The 24,976-nt window shown below is 41.9% G+C and overlaps 1 protein-coding gene across 1 annotated transcript in view; it reads left to right on the top strand.

The window, feature by feature from the left end:
* PTGFRN (prostaglandin F2 receptor inhibitor) overlaps positions 1-24,976 on the top strand; it is a 65,742-nt gene that overhangs the window by 2,202 nt on the left and 38,564 nt on the right. The gene's annotated exons all lie outside the window — the stretch shown is intronic.

The raw sequence follows: 24,976 nt of genomic DNA, 5'->3' as shown, positions 1-24,976 counted from the left end.
TTCTTCAGATATTTACAAAAAGCCCTGCAAAAAGATGCAAATGGCTGAAGTATTTGGCTGTGACAAATATAATCTTTTTAGTAAGGAGATTGTGGGATCCTGATACTGAGGCTTGATCTAGTCTCTGTTTTCTTCTGTCGTCTGGTATGGTTAGATCCTGAGAAAGGAGGGCACTGTGAGAGCATTTTGCTCTGTCTCTTTCATGTGTGATTTCACTCTGCACCCAATCTACCTAATCAACCTGTGAAATGCTCTGGAAACCGAAACATCTCTCCTAGGACAAGACAGCAAAAAAAACAAAACAAGTATTTGATTGTTACCAGGGCTCGGACAGTAAAGTAAACAAAAACATTCCACCTCCTGGATTTTTTTTCCTGGTTCTTGTTTGAGGTTCAAGGTAATAATTTCAGTGGATCTGCAAAGGAAAAACAAACTTTTTGTTTAAATGTTATGGGGCGTGAGGAGAGCATGTACTCAGTAGATCCTGGGGGAAAACCACTGATAATGGGTTTCCCAGAGATGACCTTTTTCTTCCTCACCTTTTAGACCTGTGTGGCACTCACTGTCTGCTATGATGAAAGTCAATTCTAGCATGCCAGAACCCCAGGAGCTGTGTGTTTAGATGAATGGAGCTGTTTCCTGCATCTCGTGTCTGAAATTATTTTTGTTTCTTTTCCTCAGAAGCTACAACAATTAGTCATTTGAATCGAGGTTTAATTCAAGCTCTGCAATAGAAGGCTTTTGGTAATTAGTGTAAGTTATTGTGATCGTGCACTTCAAGGAAAAGCGCGCTTTAATCTTTCCCTGCATTTGCAGCTAAAGTGGGAGCGTTAGAAAACGGGAGAGCCTCAAGGTTTAGGGCAGGGAGGCAATGTAAGGAGATTGCCTGCTGTTCAAGGTATGTTAGAGTGGAATTTGCTCCTTCTACCCTTGTGGTGCCTGCTCACCTGCAGGTGAGGCCAGGGCTGGCCCTGGTAGCCTTTGCCTGCCTGTTCTTGGAAGGAGGCAGGCTCAGATCCCCAGTGGTACCCAGAGGAGGCTTACAGCTAGACCTGCCTATCTCTTGTGGCTTAGGAAGTGGCTAAAAAGGCTTCCAAAGGGGAAGTGCAGAGTGCTAAGGCACTGGAATCACGTAGTGAGCATTGGAATGGGTTGGTGAGGCACTGAAGGGCAGGTGGTGTTGCTGAGGAGGAAGCTTCCCCTGTGGCTTTGTCATGCTGATGTATTTTCTTGCTGTGTAGGCTTCGGGAACATGTGGGAATTGAAGGGAGAGCAATGCAGTTTGGTCCTTTGCATCCCTGTGTTCTGTAGGGCTGGCAGATGATAGCTTAGTCACCTTCTCTGGCTCTCTTGCATCTTTCCAAGTGCCTGGCTGGGGCTGCTTTTTAGGGAGTCTAGGTGCTTTTTCTGAAATTCTTCGACCTTGTTCCCCAGGTTTTTTGATGGCTACGTTTCAGCATAGCAACAGCTTGCTCTCTTTAGGTAGCCTCTGTTGTATTTGGCTCTAATCCCTGAACTGAGGTATAAACCTGCCTGAACAAGATTTGAAGTAAGCAGTAGGGGTCATTTAAAAATGCAGCCACATGCTTGATTAGAGGGGAACGTGCTTAAGAAATAATATATATCCATCCCTCTAGTTATATAAACAAACATTCAGGGACATTTGAGATTTCAGCTTTCACATCTAATGTATTCACGGGTTGATTTGTTTCTGTGTGGTTGTTTCTTGTTATTGTGGGTTGGGGTTTTTTTTTTTCCCCAATCTCCATAATCCTTGTCAAACACTAACCTGCAAAACAGAAATATGTATATTTTTTTAGAAGGAAATGGGTACATATCTGAATAAGGTATTTTTAGAAAGTGAGCACTTCAATTGTCTGGTTTTAGATGCCTTTCAGTGATATATTTTATGGTGTGTGAAGTTCTGTGTTTTAGAAGGAAGGGAAAGAGGACACATTGTCTGAAAATGTGAATTCTTTCAGATTATGCATAGAAGTCGATTGAAAGTAAAGCTGGAAAGAACTCGAGGAAAACATTACTAGCATGAGCTAGGTCAAAGTAGAGGTTATGTCAGTGTCTATAAAAGTCTCTAGTACTTTCAAAAGAAAGACATTAGATGGAATATAAAGTCAGTCTGTATACTGTAATGCAAATAAAAATATCTGTTTAATACTTTGGGTTTTTACTTTTATTAGAGATGTTCCCAGGCCTCTGATATTTGTTCTGCTTTCTCAGATCTGTGATAGTAAGTGATAAAGTCTGTTTTATAGAGACCTGTGAGGTGAAATTGTCTAGGCATACCGATGTTTCCATTTCTGTCCCAGAATAACAAACAGTTTCCTGCATGACCCCAGCTCCTAACCTGAACAAGGCACCTCAAAACTGGATGGAACAAGGCAGGGAAAGGCTGTGACATAAGCAGGTTTGAAGTTGTTTGAATTTCTTGTTCTAAAGAAGAAATGATCTCCTATCAGGGAGATACTAGGTTTGCAGTTTTTCCTTTTTTTTTCTCCTTTTTTTTTTTTTGTCAGTTGATTTTCTAGAAAATCTCAAATTACAGTTATCTTTCAAGACTCAAATATCTACTAAAAGGCTTTAAAAATGAGAAACTTTTATTAATACACCTTGTGTTTTACAAGGGGCAAAGGTGTAAAATCAGTTTCAGACCAAACTGCTTTTGGATAAACTGAAAAATAGCTGCTAAGCTGGGAAAAGTCTTGAATAATGTCTTTCCAGATGATCAGCATAGGAAAAGTAGGATAAGAAGCAAGACAGAAATTAAGAAACTTAAAGTTTCATATCAGAAGCTGGCTTATTCATATACATGTAAGATTTCATAATTGTAAAGCATAACTGATTTCTTCTTAATGAAGTCCGAGACAGAAAAAAAGATGGGTTTTTTTGTTTGTTTTTGTTTTTAAATTCCTTCCAGAGTTGGAAGTGGTTTCAAAAATGGGTGTCCAGTGGAATCTGTAATCAACTTTGACTATGGCATTCTGACTGAGTTTAAAGTGAGTTAGGTAGAAGGTAGAACCAGTGTTGCTAAATGCCTTTATTGAGTCTTGGAAAAGTTATAGAGCAATGTGGTAATGCTTGTAGATTTCAGTGATGTAATTGCCACGGGGACTGCTTGAAACTGGGGTATTGCAGTTGATGCTCCTTTTCATTACCCTGGAGGAGGCAAGTTGTGGGGAAAGAGGGGCTGAAGAAGCAACCTGGGGAACAGTGTCTGTTGGAGTGGCAAAATACTGCTGCAGAAACAGGAAGAATTGCTGAAGCAGGCTGAAGTATTTGACTAGTGATAATCTCCACAGCTAGATGGAATTTGCATGGATGTTCTAAAGGATCTGAACTGTTAGCTGAGCTATGGGAAGAAGAGGTAAGAAAGGCAGAGAATCCTGGACAGGATTTCCTTTAAAAAAGAACCTGAGGGTGGTTTTTAGAATTAATTGACTTGTGAACTTCAGGAATGAGAACTAATTAAAGACTGGAGCTCCCAGGCAATCTGTCACAGCTGCCAATAAGCAAGGCTGGCAGCAATGCCTGTAGTATGTATCTGCTTGTTACTGTTTGTTATGAGTGCCATCTCTTAAATTGTTTATTATTCTGCAGGACTTCAGGCATTCATGCTGAAATTTTCTGGGCTGGATATCTACCACAGGTTGACTTTTTCCTCCCCCCCGAGGAAACACTGCTCTCCTCACTCCCTCTTTCCTTAAAAAGCTCCAGTATTTCCCATAGTTACACTAAGAAGGCAGCAGGGCAAATTCCTTTTTTTTTCTTTTTTGATTCTTGTAGGTTCTAGCTATTTCTTCTTTATCACTCTTGAACCAACAATAGTCTCAAACTGCCAAGTTTAGAAGTTCTAGCCCAACCATGGTTTAGAACAAGAACTGGAAATTTGGCTGGAGTGTTAACTCTGCATCAAGAATGTGGCTTTTGCTGTTCTTAGGAAAATGTCCAAATTTGGCCACATTATAAGACTTGGAAAAGCATCAGTTTGTAAAAGCTTAATAGAGAATTAGTCTCAGGTCCCTAGAGAAAACATTCTGTCATTGCTTGTAAGGTATCAAAGGATTACAAGTGCAGTTGGGGGTGGAGAAATTGAGCCCTCCTTTTTATTCCAGTTTCAGATTTCTGTAAATGTGTGTGAAGGCCTTCCTTCTCTGTTTTTTTTTCTCTCCTTTTGCCAAATTAGCCAATGCTGGAGTGAGGTACTGGTCTGTGTGGATCACTGATCAGAGCTGCTGTGAGAATCTGCTGCTTGTAGCACACAAAGTGTATATGTCATCTTTCTTATATGTAGCTTGGAAAAAAAAAATCAATGTAAACCTTGTGTTGCTTTTAACTTTTGTTCTCTGGCTTCAGTTCTTCTCTCAGGCTTTTTTCTCAGATATCCATCACCATTCTTTACTTCACACTGGCTGTAAAACAACTCCTGCTGCTGTAGCTGCTCTTATTCCACTCTTTCTGTTTAACAGGCTTGATCAGCCTGGACTTGCCTTTTTGCCTTTCTTAAAGATGTGGTTTAGCTGTGCAGCATGACTGCAATTTGTGTGCTGTCATGCCCTTTGAGTCACTCTCTTCTCACCATACCAGTAGCCTCTAAAAAGAATTTGGTGGAACCATTGCTGGGGGGTCGTGTTGGTCAGCAAGAGTCCAGTTCCAACAAAAGCTTAGGTTTGCCAGTCTTAAAAAGAGTAACTGCCAGTGTAAAGGACTTTGTTTCTGTGCATGTCCCACTGCTGGCTCCAAGTGCAGAGATTTAGCATCGTGTTTCAGTGGGCCTTTGATGCAGTGTGGCTGTGGGGAATCTTTGAGCAGGCTGTAGTGCATTGTTCTCCTACAAGCATTAAAATGATTGTTGCAAGAGAGGCATCCACGGGGACCTCTGCCAGCTCCTTATTGATGTGTGCAGTTTCATCTATTGACACGCTACCCTTCATTATTACACAGTGAATCCTGTGGCAGTGGAATTCGCTATTAAATCTGCCCCGCAAAAGAGAATTGGCAGAGGCTGCTTTAAAAGCAGTGTGACCCCTGCGTTTGCAAAGAATGGCTTCTAAATATGAAACAGATGCTGAACTGATGGAGGATGCTTCTTAGGTTTTCAGGGTACCAAACATATTCATTTTCAGCAAAAATCCAGAGTTTGCTTGATTTGTGAATGGTAATTTAAGTTTCAATACTTATTTTCCCCCCTCAGAAATGCATGTCTAATCAGTACATGCATTTGTGCTTGAATGCAGCCAGTAATACTGAGGTGAAAATAGGCAATTATTTGTTAATGGAAACTGTTAGAATAAGCAGAGAGGTGTTAGTCTTTCTGTCTGCACTCTAATCCTCTTCCTAGAGGGTGGGAGAGGTGATGTATCTTCCTTTGATTTTTGCCACGGATTTTGTGCTTTCACAGCACCACCGGTAATATTTACCCAGATAACATCCACCTTCCCCCAAAAGAGATGTTCTGTTCTTTAGAAGCCCAGCAACATACTGTGTGTTGGGGAGGTGATGTCAGTGGATGGTGTTTGTCTGTGTAAAGAACCTTTATGTGTGTGCAGTGTTCTTGTTCCCAGTTCATATGGAGGTTTAAATTAATGCAGAGTAAGAAGTGTATCTCATCATCCTTGTTTCTGTTTGATCTCAGGGCTTGGTTCTAGACAAGGCATATGGCAAACAAGAGCTTGAGTGCTTGGAGGTGGCCTCATCAGTGAGAAAATAGAGAGCATGACAGTTTATTGGAGACAAAATCACTCAGTGATTGGAGGTGGGAAATAACACAAGGCTGGGTCTTCCGTGTCTTATCACCACACCGAGTTGAATGGTCACTAAAGCTATTGACTGAGTCCTGTCTGCTGGTAACTATTGATAGGCACATGTCAATATAGTTAAAAAGCTGCTGACATCCCCAGGTCTTTGGGTTTGTCTATTACATTAAAAAAAAAAAAAAACAGTTGAGAAAATAGCATATATACCCAGGGGTCAGTGGGCACAGAAGTATGGCTGTTGCTTGAAATTAGGAGAAGGAAGGGGAGAAGAGATAACTGGAGCAGGGCATGCTTTCCACAGAGAAAAGGAAGTGGGGGAATAGCTTGTTTAAAATGGAAGAATTAGTTAAAGGTATTTCTGCATGAGATGGTGGCACTGGGGTTGTTGTCACCACAAAACAGCCTTGGTAAAAATCCATAGGTTTCTCAGAGCTCTGCAGTTGAATCTTGAAAATACCCTGGTTTTCTAAGCAAGGTTTTCTGCTCACCACTGGCAGGTAAATGGAATATCTAATTGTAGACTCCTGCAGAGTTTAAAACAAGGACTGAAGTGTGATGCATGTGGCTGCAGGGTATGCTGTGGCATCTGAGTTGTTGCTGGTGTCTGCCTTTTAAGTCTGAAAGGGAGGGTTGAGGGGGAGGCTGCAGTACTGTGAATAGAATTACTGGGTGGGGATGTCCTTCCAAAATAGCCCAAGAACAAGTGAGACTTCATGTAGTACCCTTGTTCCTGCTTAGGAGCAGAGGACACAGGGCGTGCCCCTGTTCCAGACTTTGCCTTATAAACCTCTAAGGATCAACAGAGATAGGCCAAAGCTACTTAGAAAGTAGCTGTTAAAGGTAATTTGAAGTATTTCTCACTGACCCTCCTCTTGATGTGAGCCACCAGCTTTTAGTTTGTGTGTGTATAGAGAGATTTTTCACTGTCTGGTGCTGTAGAGAGACACTTAAACCTCTTTGTGTATCTGGGCAAGGATAGTAACCTGCAGGTGGATGCAGGGCAGTGCATGGGGCACTTCTGTACTCAGACTTGCAAGGTGGGTCCTTTCCTTGCTTTAACAGTTCCTATATAACCTCAGAATAAGAAATGAGTCCCCTTACCTGGACTTTGATGGAACATGCATTTGTCATCAAAGTGATGTGCTGGCTTTCTTCTGTATTTTCTTTTTTTGGTTGCACTGCTGGTATTGGTGCATTGGGGTGAGAACACACTTTGCATATGTGTACTTGGCCCAAGTGCATCGTGAGTTCTGCTCTCACATGAGTGGCTAAGCACTAATCCTCCTGTGTCAGGGTTGCTTTGTTGCTGTGGGATCTTGATTGCAGTCCAGAGCAGGGCTTTGGTCAGGTGGCTCTCATGAGCACACAGATGTTTCTTGGAATTTAAACTCCACAACTGAGGTTGGCTCCTGAGCGAGCTTGGAACCCAGTTTCTCATACAAAACAGCCAGGTGTGTGTTGGCTGTGGCTGACACATGCACAAGGAGTGTCTGCCCTGGTTTTGAGTGCTCTGTTTCTGAGTGAAGAACTTCGACCTTTGAAGTTATTTGGATGCCTCTTGGCACTCGTTAACACCACTACTTCCTTCTGCACCTCCCCAGCGATTGCATTAGAAACCTGAAAGGCTAATGAACTGACAGTTGTTTTCAATACATGGAGCCAAGGAGATTTTTAACTTGTGGTAGTTAATGCCCTACCTTTAAAACCTCTGTATTGTCCTGGATGTATGTCACCAGATGATGACAGGGAATGGTCTCATGATTTTCTCTGGCTTTGCAAGGTCTCTGAATTCCTCGGAGGCAATGGCATGTACCCTTCTCTTGTAATTTGATATAAAATTTGCTCCTGGTACATTTACCATGTTTCAGACAAATCTTCAGTACTTCTTCAGAGGCAGTGATGTGTCTAGGTAAGCCAGGCTGGGTTGGAGACACTCTAAAGATATGCAAAGGGGAGCAAGCATGGCTTGCCTGTGTTCTTTTTCTGCTGTGGCATTTTTCAGAAATGCCTGGTTCATGCACTGAGGGTAGCTTGGAGGGCTGGTGGGAGCTACAGGAGCCTGAGACTGTTTCCTAACTAGCTTGCCTGTTCTGAGGAGGTTCTGCTTTTTCTTGGAAAAGATGGCATGTGTGCTTTGTAGTGAAGTAGGTGAAGGGCAGTGAGTACCTGCTGGGAAACCTGAATAGCACTTGGGCAGAATTCTGCTCATCTGGTGGTATATACTGTTGGCATTCTTAGGAGAGTAGAAATTCTCCCTTGCCCTCTTTCAGAACATCTGTTTCTGTGCATGAAGTCATCTTTTGCCTGACTTTTTTTCTTCCATTTGAATCCACTTCTACCTAAATAGTCTTCTTTGCAGCATCAGAAGTGTGAATGCCAGCAAGGATTTTGTCAGGTCATCTTGGGTGTTTTGTTCTTCAGGAAAGTCACTGTGAGTAGAAGCACTGGAGTGTACACTTGTGATGGGCAGAACTGTGAGAGGCTGTGGAACATGAGCTGAGCTGTGTTTGAGCTCTTTGAGGCAGAATGATAGCGAAGGTGTAACAGCAGAGATTTTTTTTTTCTGTAGGATCTTGGTGCTTGTGAAACTTTACAGAAGTTTCTTATTGTATCTGTTTCAGAAAAAGGACATGTATGCCATCTCTTCTTACTGTAACAGCTGGTCTAATGGAAGATCTCTAAAGAATATTGCCTTAGATTACTGTGGTTACATAAATAGTGCTACTCTGTTACACAGTTATTCTGTGACTTGTTGTAATTTTGATGATTTTTGCCACATGAATGCTAAATTATGCATTGCATGAAAGCTCCTGTCACAAGTCCCAAGTAATAATGAAACTGGAGTTTAAAACCGAATGAGCTCTAGAAATGAAATAGTTGGCAGAAGATTCTTTGAATTTATGGTGGGAGTAATACAGAAATTCCACTGTCCGTTTCTGGATTCCCCCTCCTTAGCATCATCTACCTCTGATTGTTACAGAATTTTTTTATGTTGAGGTAGAAACTAATTGGAATTAGGGCTATGAAGATGGTGAAGGAACTAGTGGGAAAACCTGTACAAGGGCAGCTGAGGTCACTTGTTCTGTTCAGCCTGGAGGAGACTGAGGGGAGACCTCATTGCAGTTCCAACTTTTCATCAGGGGAAGAGGAGGGGCAGGCACTGATCTCCTTGTGGTGACCAGGGACAGGACTCCAGGGATTGGCCTGAAGTTGTCAGAGTTGGATATCAGGAAAGGCTCTTCACCCAGAGGGTGGCTGGGCACTGCAACAGGCTCTCCAGGGCAGTGGTCACAGCACCAAGACTCAGAGTTCAAGAAGTGTTTGGACAATGCTCTCAGGCACAGGGTGAGACCCTTGGGATGTCCTGTGCAGGGCCAGGAGTTGGACTTGGTGATCCTCGTGTGTCCCTTCCAATCTGGGATACTCTGAGAGTCTGTGCATGTTTTCCTTCCTTGCCCTTTGACATTTCTGCCATTTAAGGATGAAATAGGGACAAACATTTACCTGACTGACATCCAGGCTTAGCAGGAGCCTGTGAAGTTACATTGTTCAAATCTGTTCTCTTTTACTGGCAGAAACTAGGGAGCCTCATTTTAAGCTTTTCCTGCAGGATGTTTCTTGTAATCCCAGTACTGCCTCATGGACTTAGTCTGACTGTGATAACTGCAATTGAACATTCAACTCTTGTGCATTTCCATAAAAATGCATAAATCCTGAAACAGTCCACAATAGTGATGTTAAATTTGTTATAGGCTTCTAGTGTTGACATTCAAAGATGCAGCTTTTGCCTCTGCTGTTGTTTCAGGCTCTCTGCAGATAATTTACAGCCTTGGCTTACGGTACTCTGGGTGACTTTCACTCGAAAGTTTGAGCTGCCCTGTATAAACATGTATCCTTCCTACAGAAAATAGGATTCTGATTATTGAGGTCTGCTGCTTAACAGATGCTTGTTTCAGTGATAACCAGTTGACTGACCATGCCTGTGACTCTAACCTGGCAGTCAGCTGTGTACATTCCTTTTCTTAAAGCAGGTATCAGCTAGGAATAAGAAGTGTTTTTGATGATTTACAGCACCATGCCCAAGAGCTTTCTTTTCCCAGAGAATTTGTAATCTGAATAATGTGATGTGAGTACAGCTTTGTTAGATTTGTAAACTCACATAATGATTAGAAGGGAAGAATACATCTGCCAGGTGGATTAATGAAGATGGTTCTTTTCATCAGTAGAGAGATTTTTTTCAATAGGATCTCAGAGAATTCTGGGAGAACTTACTGATTGTACTGAGCAATTGTAGATGATGGACAGGTAGTGAATTTCTTGCACTGAACTGCTAAGAGATGAAAGTGAAGTAGTGTGAGCAGGGTAGGCAGAAATATGAATACCTTAAAACTGCCCAGGGAAGATAATTACTCAAATATTAAACTGATTTTTTTTTTTTTTAAACACGATTCTCTTTGGTCAAGAGGGTATCCTTTTGAAATAAAAGCAGAGTGCTGCTTTTCCATCTAGGGACAGACTGGACTTCTGTACTTAAAGACTTCCTGACAATCCCTTGTCCAAAGCTTGCTTCTTCCTTGTGAAATGAATCATAAAGATCTTGAAATAATCTGTGTTTTGTCTGGGGAAAGGCAAACCATGATCTAGCTGTGTGCTTTGTGCCCTGCATTTTAACTCCAGGTAGGCTTAGGCTATAAAACTACCAACAGTGGAGGCATTTGTAGGCTGCTCTTGCATTCCATTAAGGCAGGTGCTCTTCTGCTTGAATTCTTTGAAACATCATAATTTAGTGTTTTGGATTTGAGCAGGTTTAAGCTCCTGGGAAATGCTCTTCAGATTATTAATCTCTAAGTGTGGAGGTTTTTTTCCTGAAAAATTAAGTGGAGAGGCAGGAAGTGAGAGCAGAGTTGTATAGTTAACTAGAGCCCTGTAAATTCTGTGTGTACCTTCTATTTAGATCTTCACTAGCAGCAGGAGTGCCTTTTAGGCACTTTGTTATTTTCTTGTAACAGTAGTAATACTGATTGCTCTCTAATAATAAACAAATTTTCTATAGGATAGTGGTGCTGTTAACATGACTTATGACTGCCATTCCAGCAAGACAGAAACCCAGTTGCTTATGTGGTGTAGCAAGAAAAAAAATTGAGCAGGGTGTGTAAGTAGCACTTAGAAGTTTTAAAGTGTGAATTTATAAACAGTGAAGAAATTAAAAGGGAAATAAACAGTTTAGTTCTATTTATTTATGAAAAGCTTGTCAGTCTTATTGTTATGTATTGCTGATGTTGGACACGGCTAGGTGCAGACCTGGGAGGAGGATACTTTATTTTTAAACAATCCATTGAGAAGTCTGAGTACATGTATACTATGCTTCTTTCTGAACATTAATGAAGGCATAACTCCTTTTCTTTTGCCCAAGGGGGCTTAGATATAGCATTGACTCTTTAAACAATGCTATCTTTTCAGATGTTATCATGAAGTATGTGAGCAAGGAGAACTTCTTGGTGCTGCACAGAATTCAGTCTCTTACTTGCTTATCTTTTTATTTGGGTTTTTTTGTTCGTTTGTTTGGGTTTTTCAGTTAATGCTTGTGACATCAGGCTTTCAGTTCATTTTTTTTTTACAGCCTGAGCTAAGGGCTTGGGTCCCAAATGAACATCTCTCCAGTTTAGGTTGCTTCCAGTTCACATGGTCTCTAGTGAGCAGGTCGCTGGCTTGGCATGGCTTCCAGGATGAGTTCTGGAAGGACACAGGGATCAGGGATTGCTCTCCTTGTTGGACAGGAATGTTCCATGCTTTGGTTTTCTGGTCAGAAATACCTCTGGGGAATATTGGCTCTCTGTGCAGTGAGTGCATCCTTTGTTACCCAAGGCCTTTTTGCCCTCCAGTGAAGGGGACAATTCAGGGAGACACCTGTTCACTAGAAATCCCAAAGGTACTTTAAGGCTCTTCCCTCATGCTCCAAAAGCATGGACTGCTAATTTCAGTGTTTGTGGCCAAATCCATCTACAGCTCTCCAGGTGAATTTTAGCACCCTTGACTTTCTAAATCGGTGGTGTACTTTCCCCTTCTGTTCTTATGGTGTTAGACAGCTACTGTGTTTGCACTAGACATAATTTCAGTTTATATTACAATTTTGTTTGCATCAACACAGGGTTTGGTGGAGACTTCTGGGGCTTAGTCAGCACTGCACTGTTCCTTTTGCAATGTGCACTTGAGGCGTTGCCTGCAGTTGTGCTACATAAATGCACCAGTGCAGGATCCACAAAATGGCTTTCCACTGGGATGCAGAATCTTTTGTTCTGCTGAACAATGTACTGTGGGACATGACTGTTCTTCCCAACGCAGCAAATGTGAGGATGCCTGGGGTGCATGCAATCTGCTGTCTGTTTCAATGTAAGCTGATTATAAGTGTTAGTTACCGAATCATTTCAGCATATCCCAAGTTTCACCCAAATATTAACAGCTACTTATTTTGTGCGTAGGTTGTCTTGTTAAATAGTGTAACCTAGAATAGTTCTGCATGGAGACTGGAGCAGAAAAGAAACAATTAAGCATGTTCCCTCCGGGTGTCTTTCAAAAATTGTATTCTCCTCCTCCTGCTATTTTAATGTCATGTTGGTTCTCTACCCGCCTTTCACTCTTGTTTCATGCTCAAAAGGATTCCCTTGCTTCTGATTTTGAAGTTAGTTGAAAATTCTGTGTTCTTTCACTTCTTTTTTTTGTCTCTATTCTCACTGCTGGGCCCAGCCTAGTAACCAGCCTATGCTCCACTGAGGAGCAGCAGTGGTAAAAGGATAGTGCCTCCAAGCTCCAACTTCCTGAGGCTGTGGAAGAAAGGGGGAAGGCTGGCACCAAAGATGTATTTAGCCTCAGGTCTTGCCTCTCACAGTGGTCATAAAGAGGGAAGAGTGAACACATTACTATCCTGATGTATCATTTCATGATCATATGCAGCTTGGAAGCTTCCTAAATTAGAGGTTATATCCTCATATAATCATAGGATGGTTTGGATTGGAAGGGACTTTACAGATCATCTCATTCCAACCCCCCACTGCCATGGAGAGGAGCACTTTCCACTGGACCAGGTTGCTCAGAGCTCCATCCAGCCTGGCCTTAACGTGCTTAACCTTGGCTAATTCCTCCAAGTGTTTGCTGGCTCATGGGTGTTCCACTTGGCTACTTCTGAAGTTGGTTTCTGAAATGTTCTGGGTGTTGGCACCTATTAGTTAATCTTGTTGTGTTACCTTTCTTTTTTTATCACCTCTGGTGTTGACTGTCCAATACATAACATGCCAATGACAGCAGCTAAGTATCTACTTAGGTGAGGTACGTTTCTTAAAAGCAGGAATAACAGGAAGTATTTTAAGATGTCTATTTGAGCATGCTTAAATGAAAGTGGGTAGCTAAAGGCCCAACCCCAAACTTTGCTCAGACTCCAAGTGGTACTGTGCTGTGATAGTCTTTCATTACATGTGGGTTTTCTCATGTCTAATGGCATCAAATTGTCCCCAGAAGCTTAAATGTGTATGACATCCTGCAGTGCTACCTGTTCCTGTGTGTACCAGGGAGGCTGTTCAGGATTGATTGTCGAGGCAAAAGTAGATAACTGCAGCAAATGCTACAACTTAATCAAAGCAAATAACAGTGATAGCCTGCTGGCATATAATCTCAAGGGAGAAAAGACTTTAAATTTGTGATGGGTAACATGAAAAGACTGCTGGTCTTTTTCAGCCAGGTGCTGAATTGATGAACCTTGCTATTCTGCTACTGAGGGTAACAAAATGCATTCAGTTCAGGGCAGGGTTTTCAGAGGTGATAGAAGGCTTGGGAATGTGAGCCTGGAACTTTAAAAAGGAGGCTTGGTTCCCCGGGAGATAATTGAACCTCTTCATTTCTAGAACTAGCTAACACTTTGGTCACACAAGAGCAGAGTGCTTTTTTTTTTTTTTTTTTTTTTTTTTTTGCTTACTCTCTAAGTCACAACTGGAAGTGTTTGTTTTTCTCCAGGATTGGGTAATTGGGAGTGGAATTTCACCAGGTGCTTGCTCAGTGCTTTGCTGGTTTCTGGATCTCTTTCCTGTTGCCCACATGCACATACCTGCACACCTGTTCCAGAAGGTCTCTTCTTCTCTCCAGTAAAATTAATCTTCCAGGAAATTAAACAGCAGCCACATGCAACACTGTTTCCTTTCACATGTGAGAGCAGCTTTCTAGAGGTAGGATTCAGGGCCACAGACAGCTAATTACACAGCTAATTTGCCTTCAAGCTCCTGGAGGCACTGAATGCCAGGAAATTTTTGACTCTTGCATGCTTTTTTTTGGAAATTTTGGCTGTTAAATTTGTTGAGCAGGCATAAGTGATGCTGCGAAGTGTGGGTGGATTTCAAATCCTGGCCATACAAGTGTTCATGGCTTTAGCTCATATTTGTGATTTAGGGAAGAGTTTCTATTTCCACACTGAAGTTCAAATGTGAGCAGTGCTTCAAGCATCCTTAAAGAGCACACAGGTTGCATCTTCATTATCATTTTGGTTGTTGAGGACTGAATTTCTGAGGTGAGTCTCCTCACTGTCCCAGTTTTTGCACTTTGCTTTTTACTGGGAAGTGATCTGGGTGTCCAGTTAGTATTCCTTGGGATGTAACTGCACCAGAAATGTCACTCAGGAGCATATCTGCTGTACTTTAGGTGTTTTGGATCTCTGGTACATTGCAGCCTCCCAAAGATGCAGTGTGATCAGTGTGATTTTTGGGGGCATAGCTGCCCTCTGCAGCCTTTTCTCTTTTTAAGACTGTTAGTGCCCAAAGTAGACAGTTGTGCTAATCTTAATTTTCTTTGTGATGCACAGGTTTTTTTTTCTTTTTTTTTTTTTTTTTCTGTTTAAATATTAGTGAAGTAAATAGAGAGGCCATATTGAGTTCCATCTACAAAGCTAAACCTTTATTCTGAATTTTCAGGAGTCTTAATGACACCATCTATATTGATTTGAATGCTGTTGGTGAGGCTTTTTCCTGTGTTTCCAGAAATGTCTTGTGTTGGTATTTGTCCCTTTCAAATAATGAAGAGTGCTGTGGCACGCCTGTTTTCAAAGCCAGCTGTTTTGCAGACCCATCTGGGGGTAATTTTATTTAACAGTCTGTGTGGGGGTTGCACAGAGACCTTGACTGGAATCCCTGTGTGCCTTCTAGATGTTGTTTTATGTCCCTGACCTCTCATCTTTTTCCTTATCCAGACCTCTTTTCTTCTCTTGCTCCCACTGAACCGCTGACCCTTTGCTTTGGAAGAGAGAAATGATTCTGTAATGGAAAATATCTCTTCCTGAAATGGGTAATTTCATGTGTCTCCTTTTTTTTTTTTTTTTTTTTTTTAATGCTACAGATGAGACTACCTATCTTTTCTGGGGCAAGAGAGTCTCTCATTGTCTCTCCCATAGCAAATAATAAAAGCTCAGCAGCATGTAAATACCTTGCAATCCTGTTCTCAATTACAGAATTAGTTATGTAAATCTTGTATTAAAGGAGGAAGAGCCCTGATGTCTCTTAAATCATACTCTGTGTGCACGCATGCGTGCAATTCCTTGTTGTCCAGGAGAAAAATACCAAGCAGGCTCCACAGAGATTAACATACTAAACACTGTTGCTCTGCATGACCTGAAATTGGCTTTTGGGTGCTAATTGGATATGTGTGGGCTTTGAGAGAAGGGCTTGGAAAACGCTGGCCTCCAGTTTTCCAGGTTTCAGGCAGCAGTTTGGATATGGTGGTTGTGTAGGGACACCAGTTGCTGGAGCACAAGTTAGGTGACTGTTTTGTGTTGGCTTTGCCTGACTGTACATATCTTTGTTTTCATCTTTATGTAAAGAATCAGTGTGATACAGTGAGCACTAAGCCTGAAACCTGGAATGCCTGTTATCTGTTCCTGAATGTTCCTGGTTTTTTTTTTAAATTTGGTCTAGCTGGTTCATCTGTCCAAGTAGATCTGCTGCAGAAATACTTGGCAATAGCTGTGCTACTGCACTTACCTGCCTGGTCCTACAAGGCACAGGCACTCATTTCCATGCCATAACACCCATTCTGTGTGCATCTGCTGTTGGCATTTTTAATGTGGCTGCTTGCTTGGAGATTATTTACGGTGAAGATGAGACCGTTAGAAAATTAAATTACAGGCGAGAAGGACTGCTCTAAAACACTGAGCTCCATCCCCCCACTGGCTCCTGTGGCTGCAAATCAGTTGTCAGTCGTGGAGCCAAGGTGGGCCAGTGCCATATGCTGCCTTGTTCAGCAGTTCCAGCAGCCTGGCTGCCCAGCCACCTCGTTCCATAATGTCTCACCACAGCAGATGCAGGCAGAGTGAAGCTGCCCCTCAGGATCCCAACTGGAGAGTCTGGGAGCTCAAGTGTGGGCGTGTTATATCATTTGGCATTGTGGCTGCTGACTTCTGTGATGGGCAGAAGTCGCTGTTTTTACTTTCTGCTCTGTTTTGCTTCTGTTGCTGCTTTTACTGAAGCCTCCAGGATGCCTTTGCTCATCTGGTGAAATGCTTGTTAGGAAGTGACTGCCTGTGTCTGGAGATTTGAAGTGAACCCCAAAATAATTCTTGGGGAGGTGGAGGTTAAGATTAGTAATGTCTGGATTATGAAAGTATTTGGGTTTTTAAATTTCATTTCCAAATCCCCTTAGATTTAACTTGGCTTTAGACAGGACCTTGTCCAGTATAAGTGGGGTGTTGGGTTAAATTGCAGTGGACAAATGCCACAAAATTAGCAGGTAAAGAACACAAAAAACCCAACAACAGCCACCTCCTGCAGCCTTCCCCCCTTCATCCCAAACACCAAATAAAAAGCTCACATATAAAAGCAAAGCAAAACAATCACCCAAGAACCTCCCCCCTGCAAACAGCTGTTTGTGTTTTTTCTTGCTTTGCTTTTTGGTTTTAGTATAATTGTTAAAATGTTAATGAAAAGTAGAAGACTTTATATTGGTTTCAGCACTTCTTGTATTTGTTAGCATTTTTAAAGGGTTTTTTTGTATATTACCTAGCATTAAAGATAATTTGGAAAACAAATGATTACTTCACACTGATAAAAATCAATGTTTTCTGCTTTGGGAGGGAAAAAGGGTGATGATAATGGAAATTATTTGGGGGAGAGGAGGGAGTGTTTCAGGATTTCCTTATTTAAATATAGATACATAATACAAATTTCAGATGTGTGAAACACATGGATATTGCTACTCATGCCTCTTTTAAAAAAGTCTTTTGACAAATGCTTTTTCTTAGCTTTCCAGATTTATCAGCTCTGCTGTGTGCTATGTCGTGTTGAAAGACATGCTTTTAAACAAAAAGTAGTAGCTTATAGAGTTTTAGTGTAGCCTTTCTAGGATTTAGACTTTTTTTTTTGTCTTGGAGTTTCACTTGATGTATGATTTTTAGTTAAGGTAAATGCAGATTTAGAAATTATCTATTCTGATTGTTTACTCCAGTTAAATCCTCCAAAAGTTCAGTTTAATCCTAGTGGTGTGCTGCATTCCACACAGAGCAAAGAAAATGGTTTGTCTCTGCCCAGAGGAAATTGCAGTATAGAACAAATGGATTTGGACTGCTCTGCTCAGTTCCAACTGCTTTGGGAAAGATTTAAGATAAGAGATAAGTGCAAGTTAATGATGTTGCAGAACAGCACTGATTTTAATTCTGTATATTCCAGTTTGGGGACTTTTAAAAAATACTTCTCTTGTTCAAGTTGGCATTAGTAATAGGTATTGGTTAACCTTTGTCCTTCCTCCCCACTAAAGGAAATGTGAAGATACTGTAGATACAGCATTTCTGGAAATATTTGCAGCCTGGTTTCCAGCTATGCTCTTAAGCCTTGACTTGTGGGCTTTACTGCTTTGTCAACTGTTTAGTTTAGAATGTAATGTATTGAACTTCTCCTCTGCAACACAAATTGCTTCTGAGGAAGAACAACAGAAAATCACCTCTCATGTGTGGCAGTCTAAATTCCACTTCCAGAATGCCTGGACTTTTTGGGTCAGAGGTTACCAGGTAACTGAAATGGGCTGCTCTGTCAGAGTAGGATAAAAATGGAGATCTGTGAGACAGTTTGGAGGACAGTAAATGAAAGCCATTAGCAGGGGTAGGTTTGTCAAGTGAGGCCCAGGAAGAAGTGGCATGTTAATTCTTGGATTTCATGGGGTTATTTTTCCCATCCCCTTTCTTTTTTGCTCCCAGTTGCATTTTAGAGGCTTGTCAAAAGTAGTTCTTGGAGTACAGCCTTTTATCTTTAACTGTCAGTCAGTGATAGGGAAAGGGAATAGAGATTATATGTGATGGAATTGTTTGACATCCAGGGAATCTAAAACATGATCTTTAGTGCTACCTTTGCCCGCTAGGTATGGGGTTGTGGTGTGGTTTTTTTCTTTGTTTTTTTTTTTTTTTCTTTGTTGCCTGTTGCAGCTGCCTTAGGAGAGAGACAGAAGGTGGATTTCATTTTTGGGTGATGGTTCAGTGACATTTTTCCAAAATGAATCTTTCTGGGCAGTGATCAGATGAACTGTTGACTATCTGCAGTAGTATAAGTGTGTTTCATATGGTGAAGTATTGTTCTCTTACTGTCCCTGTCTTTTTTCGACAATAAGATCTTCTGACTGCTGTCAGGGCTGGAACTCCTTTCCTATGGAGAAAGGCTGAGAGAATTTGGAGTGTTAAATCTGGAGAAGAGAAGACTCCGGGGAGATCATATTGTGGCCTTTCAGTACTTAAAGGGGGCTTGTGAGAAAGATGGAGAGAGACATTTGACCAAGGCATGTAGTGATGGGACAGAGGATAATGGCTTTAAACTGAAAGAGGGTAGGTTTTGATTGGATATTAAGAAGAAATTCTTTATGATGAGGGTGGAAAGACACTGGGAGCAGGTTGGCCAGAGAAGTTGTGGATGCCTCATTATTTGAAATGTTCAAGGTTAGGTTGGCTGAAACTTCTAGCACCTTGGTCTAGTGCAAGACGTCCCTGCCCATGGCAGGCTGTTGGAACTGGATGATCTTTAAAAGTCCATTCTAACCCAAACCATTCTGTGGTTCTGTGATAACTGAGAACTGTGCCCTGGTGAAAGCCTCACGGTTTGTTCAGGTGCTTCTGTAATCCCGTGGCTTGGAGGCAGTGGGTGAGGGGATGAGCGGTGAAGAAAGCAGGTTGTTCCTGTGCTGCAAAATTAACATTCACGTGCTTTCACATGAATGTTGGTCTACATGGTATAGATGGAGTTCAGCTGGGAAGTTTGCTTTTTCACCCTGTGCTGGAGATGTGGCTTTTCTGAGGTCTCAGATGGTATGGAGATTAGAGCAATCCAGCAGCCTTGCAGTTTGATAGCTTTTCTGAGGCTCCACTTAAGATGCAGTATGCGTTTCTTCATCCTGATAGAGATAATGGGTTTTAAGCAATTACACCCAGGCTAATTCCTTTTGATAAGAGCTCTACATTATCTAAAAAAAGAATCCTAGCCGCCTGGGAAAGAACAATGTAAATGTCTCTCTCACGGACTCTTTCATTTGCTCTTCTCTGATATCTTCAGATGATAGGCTGCAGATCTTTCAAGCCATAAAAATCTTTTTTTTTTTTTTTTTTTAGGTAAGGGAGTATTGCAGTCAGAGAGGTGTAACACGACTGTTTTCTTGCAAGGTGTGGAGGGAGCCCTGTGTGCCTCAGATGATGCCAGGCTACTGTGGTGATTACAGCTTTGACATAAAGAATCAAATTGTTCTCTTTTAAAGGAGCTCCTTATTTCTTCCCTGTGCTGGTTGGTGGCTGGTTGTAAAGTCTGGGTTGCTTCTGCTGATTAAGGCAATCTGAATTTTGTAATTTGGAAAGAATAGGAATAGTCTAGCACTTAGTTTAGCATACATTCCAATCCCTGCTGTGTGCGTCTCTGCACTGGAAAGAAGAGTATGGTGACATCATGTGTTAAGCAGGAATGGTAAGGGATCTCACTTACTTAGTTTTGGTTTTTTCCTTCTCTTTTTGAGATTAATATGGAAATTTTGATAGTTAGCTGCCTTTCTGCTACTTCAAGAACGTCCCTGTTCTGCTTAATCTGACTTTTCCTCTCAGACTACAAGTGTAGCATAGAAAATTTAATTGACTGCCTTTAAAAAGTGGAGGAAATACCAAAGTAAAATGTTTGTTTAAATGTGCCTCTTCTAAGAAAGTGATGTTATTTATATATTAAAAAAAATATTTGCTGTAACAGTATTGAAAGTTTTCAAACATTGTAGGCATGTTTGGTATAACTTATTCTTTCTCTCCCAGATAGTCACTGATGACATTCTTGATGAGTAGCTGCCTGATTATAATTGAAACTGGGAGGATGGGAAAGGGGGCAGATTGGAGATAAGGATTATAATCTCCTGTGTTGATATGCTTTGGCTCTCCTTCCCAAGAGGAGAGCCTGTGAATGTGTGGCATGCTGCCTGTCCCTTCACCTGCCTGCTCACTAGGGAAAGTTGCTGAATGCTTCCCATCAGGAGCCTGATAATTTATTTTTTGAAAATGGAAGAAGAGTATTTGAGTGGGCGTGACTCTGGTGGGCTAAAAAAACCAAATAGGTAAAAATAAGCAGTTCAGTATAGAAATGGGAGTTCAGTATAGAAATGGGAGGTTTGGGATTTTGCTAGAGATAGCTTTAATGGTAGGGGACCCATTGGTCACATTCCAGTGTGGCACAAGAAGGGTTGTCCCTGCTTAGCCCACTCCCAGAGTGCTGCAGCAAGTGTTTGCTTCGACTGGTAATAAATGAAGGAGTTCAGGGAGGGAGGATCGTTACCATCCTTTGCAAAGTTGGCTGCAGTATTTTTTTTCCTGTCATAAACTGTTGTGAATTTGAAAGGGGCTGCTGGGTATTTCCTTCCCAGACATGGTAATGTTTAGTTGGCAAATGAAACAACCTTTTGTTCAGAAAGCTCTTTTGAGATGAAAGGCGTCGGCAAAGTTGTCGCTGTGTCTCCTGTGACTGCCTTGGTTGAGGAGCTGGACTGTGTGTTCTGAGTCTTTCTGATGCAGAGGCTCGAGTGCTTAGTCTGAGCCAATTTACTCATTCGTTAGCTCTTACTTTTTTGACTTTAATTGGCTTCCTACTGCATGTCAGATTGCATTTTCCTTTGGCTGGCGGATGTGGAGGCGACCTCCTTCTCTGGGCTGCTACGAGAACATGTTTTCTTATTAGATAGAGCTGTCTAGTGCAAGCTGGAGGAAGCACCCTGTGAAAGAGAGTACTGAAGCACAGGGCTGTTCTTTGCCACAATAATACCTTCTCAGCCTTGTGGGGGACTCCACAGGTTACTTTTCATCTTGTTCTTTCCTAAGTGATACGTGGGTGCAAAATGTAAATGAAAATGAAGCTCCTAGAAGACTTTCCACAAGTCCCTAATGCAAGGGGCAAATCCTTAACCAGCCCTTTCCTTGAGGAGTTTTGAAGCTTGTTGAGAGTTTAAACAGACTACCTGGTCTGTACATCCTGCACAATTTTGCTGCCTTGTTTTCTTGGTTATCCTAAAAATGTCAGGTTGCTTTTTGATGTACTCGGACTGACTTCACAACCTATCTATTCATCATCTGCTTTCCTTGTTCTCCTTTTTGGAAGGATTTCATTTAATGCCAGCAATGTGATGGTGCATCTGGGTGGTGGGACAAATTTATAAACCACCGCTAGGGAAAAAATACTAACCCAAAGCTGCCTTGGCTATTTCTGAGCTGTCTTGCCCCATCTTAGTAATATGGCAGACCCCAGTGTATTATTACTCTACCTTGAGCCACCCTTTGATCCATGTTTCTGGTGGAGTATTTAATGCATTCCCATGGGAGAATCCTCTAATAAAGTGCTAGACAAATACCCACTAGGGCTCTGTGGTTGTCTTACATTTGTGTGTTGCTGGCCCAGCCCTGCAAAAGGATCAGTGTTGCCTGGTAGTGCTGTCACCTGTTTCATGAATCCAAGGAATATATCCCATGCCTTGTGTTTGTGAGCTGGTCTCCTTACAGAGGCTCCATTACCTTTTGTTTTGGAAAATAGTTCCTTGCAATTTCATCTGCTGGTCTGGTAACTCAGTAAAAATGAAGTTTTGTATTTTGGCAGTTACCTTGTGCTTAGGCAAATTTGATGTCTAACACTAACTCAATAACTCAGATCCAATTATTGAGTTTCTTACTAAATACAAATCTTTGGTGGGATCAGTGAGAAATACAGATTTGTCAAAGTTCTGTTGTTTTCTGTCACTAGTGTATACTTTGTTTTGTCCTCCTCCATCTGTTTCCATAGTTAAATGGGATTCAGATGAATACATTAAGAACCTGTCACCTTATATTAACAGTGAAATATACTGGGTGCTATGAAAAATCAATGTTTCCAACAAATTTACAGAGTTTTAAGCTCTTGTATCATAATTGCTTTGGGAAGGTGAGGGGGTGTATGCAAGTAATACAGGGTTCTGTAAGACTAAAATATTTGCAAAAGCTCTTTTATCTGCCAGAGTAATATGGAGCTCACCTTTTGCCAAGATCAGTGTCTGTAGCACCGTGTCTGTAGCTACTTGTGCCACAGTTCCATGAAATGTTAATCCCTAATGCACGGCAAAGAGCATAACTCCTTGTTTAGTCTCTAGATATAGCCTTGCTGCAGGACCAAAGGCAGAACCTTGAATTCACAGCCTGCTGGGTCACTCAGAAATGCAGGTAACCCTTGGAGTGCCTGCCCTGTGCACACTCCTCCTCACTTGTGGGGAGGGCAGAGCAGCTGCTCTGCAGGAAGTTCTCCTTCTCTTGTTTGGTGATGTTGCTTCTGCTCCTGCCTTACCAGAATCCTGATTTATCTTAGCAATAACAAATGTTATTGTTGGGACAATATGAAGTTCTGTTACACCTCATTCCTCTTCTCTCCTACAGTCTGTTCCTTCCTTCCAGCCCTGGGTCAAGCAGGAATTGCTTGTGGGGCTGTGTTGTAGGGAGGGGGATAGTCATGGCTTTGCAGATCTGGTGAGACTCCCTGTGCTCCTATCTTTCACTTCGGTTTGCCTTTTTGTAGGAAGGTGCTAATCACCCCCTACCTTCATTTAGTGTCAAAGGGTCTTTAGTGACCTTGGAAGAAGAGGAACTGAGCTGTCGGTGCTAATCTCAAACACAAATGTGCAGCCCTTGCCACATTAGTCATGCCTTTGTCACCTCTAGATTGGATTAGTGCAGTGCATGGTATGTGGGTCTACAGCTGGAGACACATGCAGAACAGTGTTGTCTGCTTGTTTTAGTGTCACCAGACAGTGTTTTCCAGAGAGATGTCAGTGTTTGAAGAGTGCCCTCAGTCAGGGTCCTGAGCTGACTTCTCACAGTGGTTTGCTGGAAGTTGGTTTGACTGTCAGGCTTTAAAGCTTATCTGCTGCTGTTACTGCTTTCTGTGAGAGGATAAGTTGAAGGATAGAATGCAACTTAAGACTTCGTGGGGAAGTATATCGGAGCCCTGTAGGTTGCTTTATTTTTTTTTAATTGTTTTTCTGTATGGATGTTTTTATGATTTTAGTGTGCTTCTTGGGTTAGGAGATGTCCTTGAAGACGTGTCTGTGGAACAGTACACTGTCAGTGGAGGTTTTCCTCTCCAATGCACATGTGAATGGTGCACCAAAGTCCAGCTTCCTTATTAGGACTAGTCAATCACTTGATCGGGTATATAATAACAGTCTTCTGGGAAGGATAGAAGGGGTAGGAGATTAACCCCAGTCTGCATTACAAATAAGTTTAATGAAGTACTAATGTTGAATGCAGAAGGTCATGGCAGTGAGGAAATTGGACTATTATGACTGAGCCTGTACACGTGAACAGCCTGCAAAGTAAAGAGCATGGTAAGAGTTCTGAACTGGGGAGGTAAAGGCAGTGTCAATCCTTGGTTCAGCTGTTTGCTGAACTGTAACTGCAAATAAAATTATGCTTTTTCTCTTGCAGTTACACTTAGTGTGTACAGCTGCTCGTGTCGTTTTTAAATGCCCACAGAAATCTTTAACACATCCTTCACACTGCTGTGGAGGGGTCAAGCTGTGCTTTATAGCAGGTTCCCCAGTGGGGGATTTCTGTTCACATGACTCTTTTGCCCACACTTGGACACCCATTGGCATGATGGGCCTAAGCCAGCAAGTGGAGTCCTAATCTACAGCAAGAAGATGTGCAGAGTGATAGGAGGGAAAGGCTCAGCAAATATATTGGTGTTCATGTCACTAGCTGGTGGCTTTCCCAATGGACTTGGTGAGTTGTAGCAGAGGTGGGGTACTGTACTTTGTGTGTTGGGAGGTTGTTTGTTTAAATTTGTCTCTTTCTCTGTGGTATCTCAGACCAATTTTTTGATAGGATTGCTTTTGGTGTTGTTAGATGTCTACTTGGTTGTATCAAGATCTGTCTTTGAGTGTTCTGGCTTCTGTTCTACCTGGCTGTTAAAATAATTTGCTATGGATATGGAGGTGGTGGGATGCAGTAAGCTGTTCAGGTTTGGAGGCTGAGTTTAGATAGTACTCATCTCTTAAGAGATTTCTGTGGTTGGAACTATGAATCAAAGCAGTTTGCTCTTTGGAGAAGTAAGTACCTGCCAAAATCCATGTGCAGCTGCTGGGGTTATTCTCTGTACTAGAGAGCCAAATCAGCCAGAAGAGTCTCTTGCTGTGTCTTTGCCAGGTCTTCTGGCTTGTTGAAGTGGTTCACACTTCTGCCTGGAGCATAACATACTGCTGTGCCAGCCTTCTGCAGAAAACTGCTGTTGTCCTTCTTCCTTCTGGTGAGACAGTCCCAGAAAACATGGTCTGAGCACTGTGTGCTGCTCTGCTTTGGAGGGAGCCTGCTCTGCTCATGCTCCCACCTTCTGGGCCTTCACCAAAGAGGAAACCTGTGGTTGCAGAAATCCACTCAAACTGTGTCTGTTATAATCAGTTCTTCCTTTTAAATCAATTTGGAGGGCAAGGAATCTCACCTGAGTGAGAGAAGCCATGACTCTTCAGGGCAGCTGTGACTATACTCATTCTTGGAGAACGTCAACTTGAAATTCTTACCGTCCTCAATCTAGGGGAGAATTAATTTCCTCCTTCAGACTCTCTAATGGTATCAGGAGAAGTCTTATAAAAATTCCTGATTAGATTATGCCCTCATTGTAGTAATGAAAACCACTTATTAATGTTGTTTATATACTGTGTATATAAACACA

The sequence above is a fragment of the Sturnus vulgaris genome, chromosome 2, assembly GCF_052056855.1.
Source record: "Sturnus vulgaris isolate bStuVul1 chromosome 2, bStuVul1.hap1, whole genome shotgun sequence".
Lineage (NCBI taxonomy): Eukaryota > Metazoa > Chordata > Aves > Passeriformes > Sturnidae > Sturnus > Sturnus vulgaris.
This window is presented reverse-complemented; position numbering and strand designations above follow the sequence as displayed.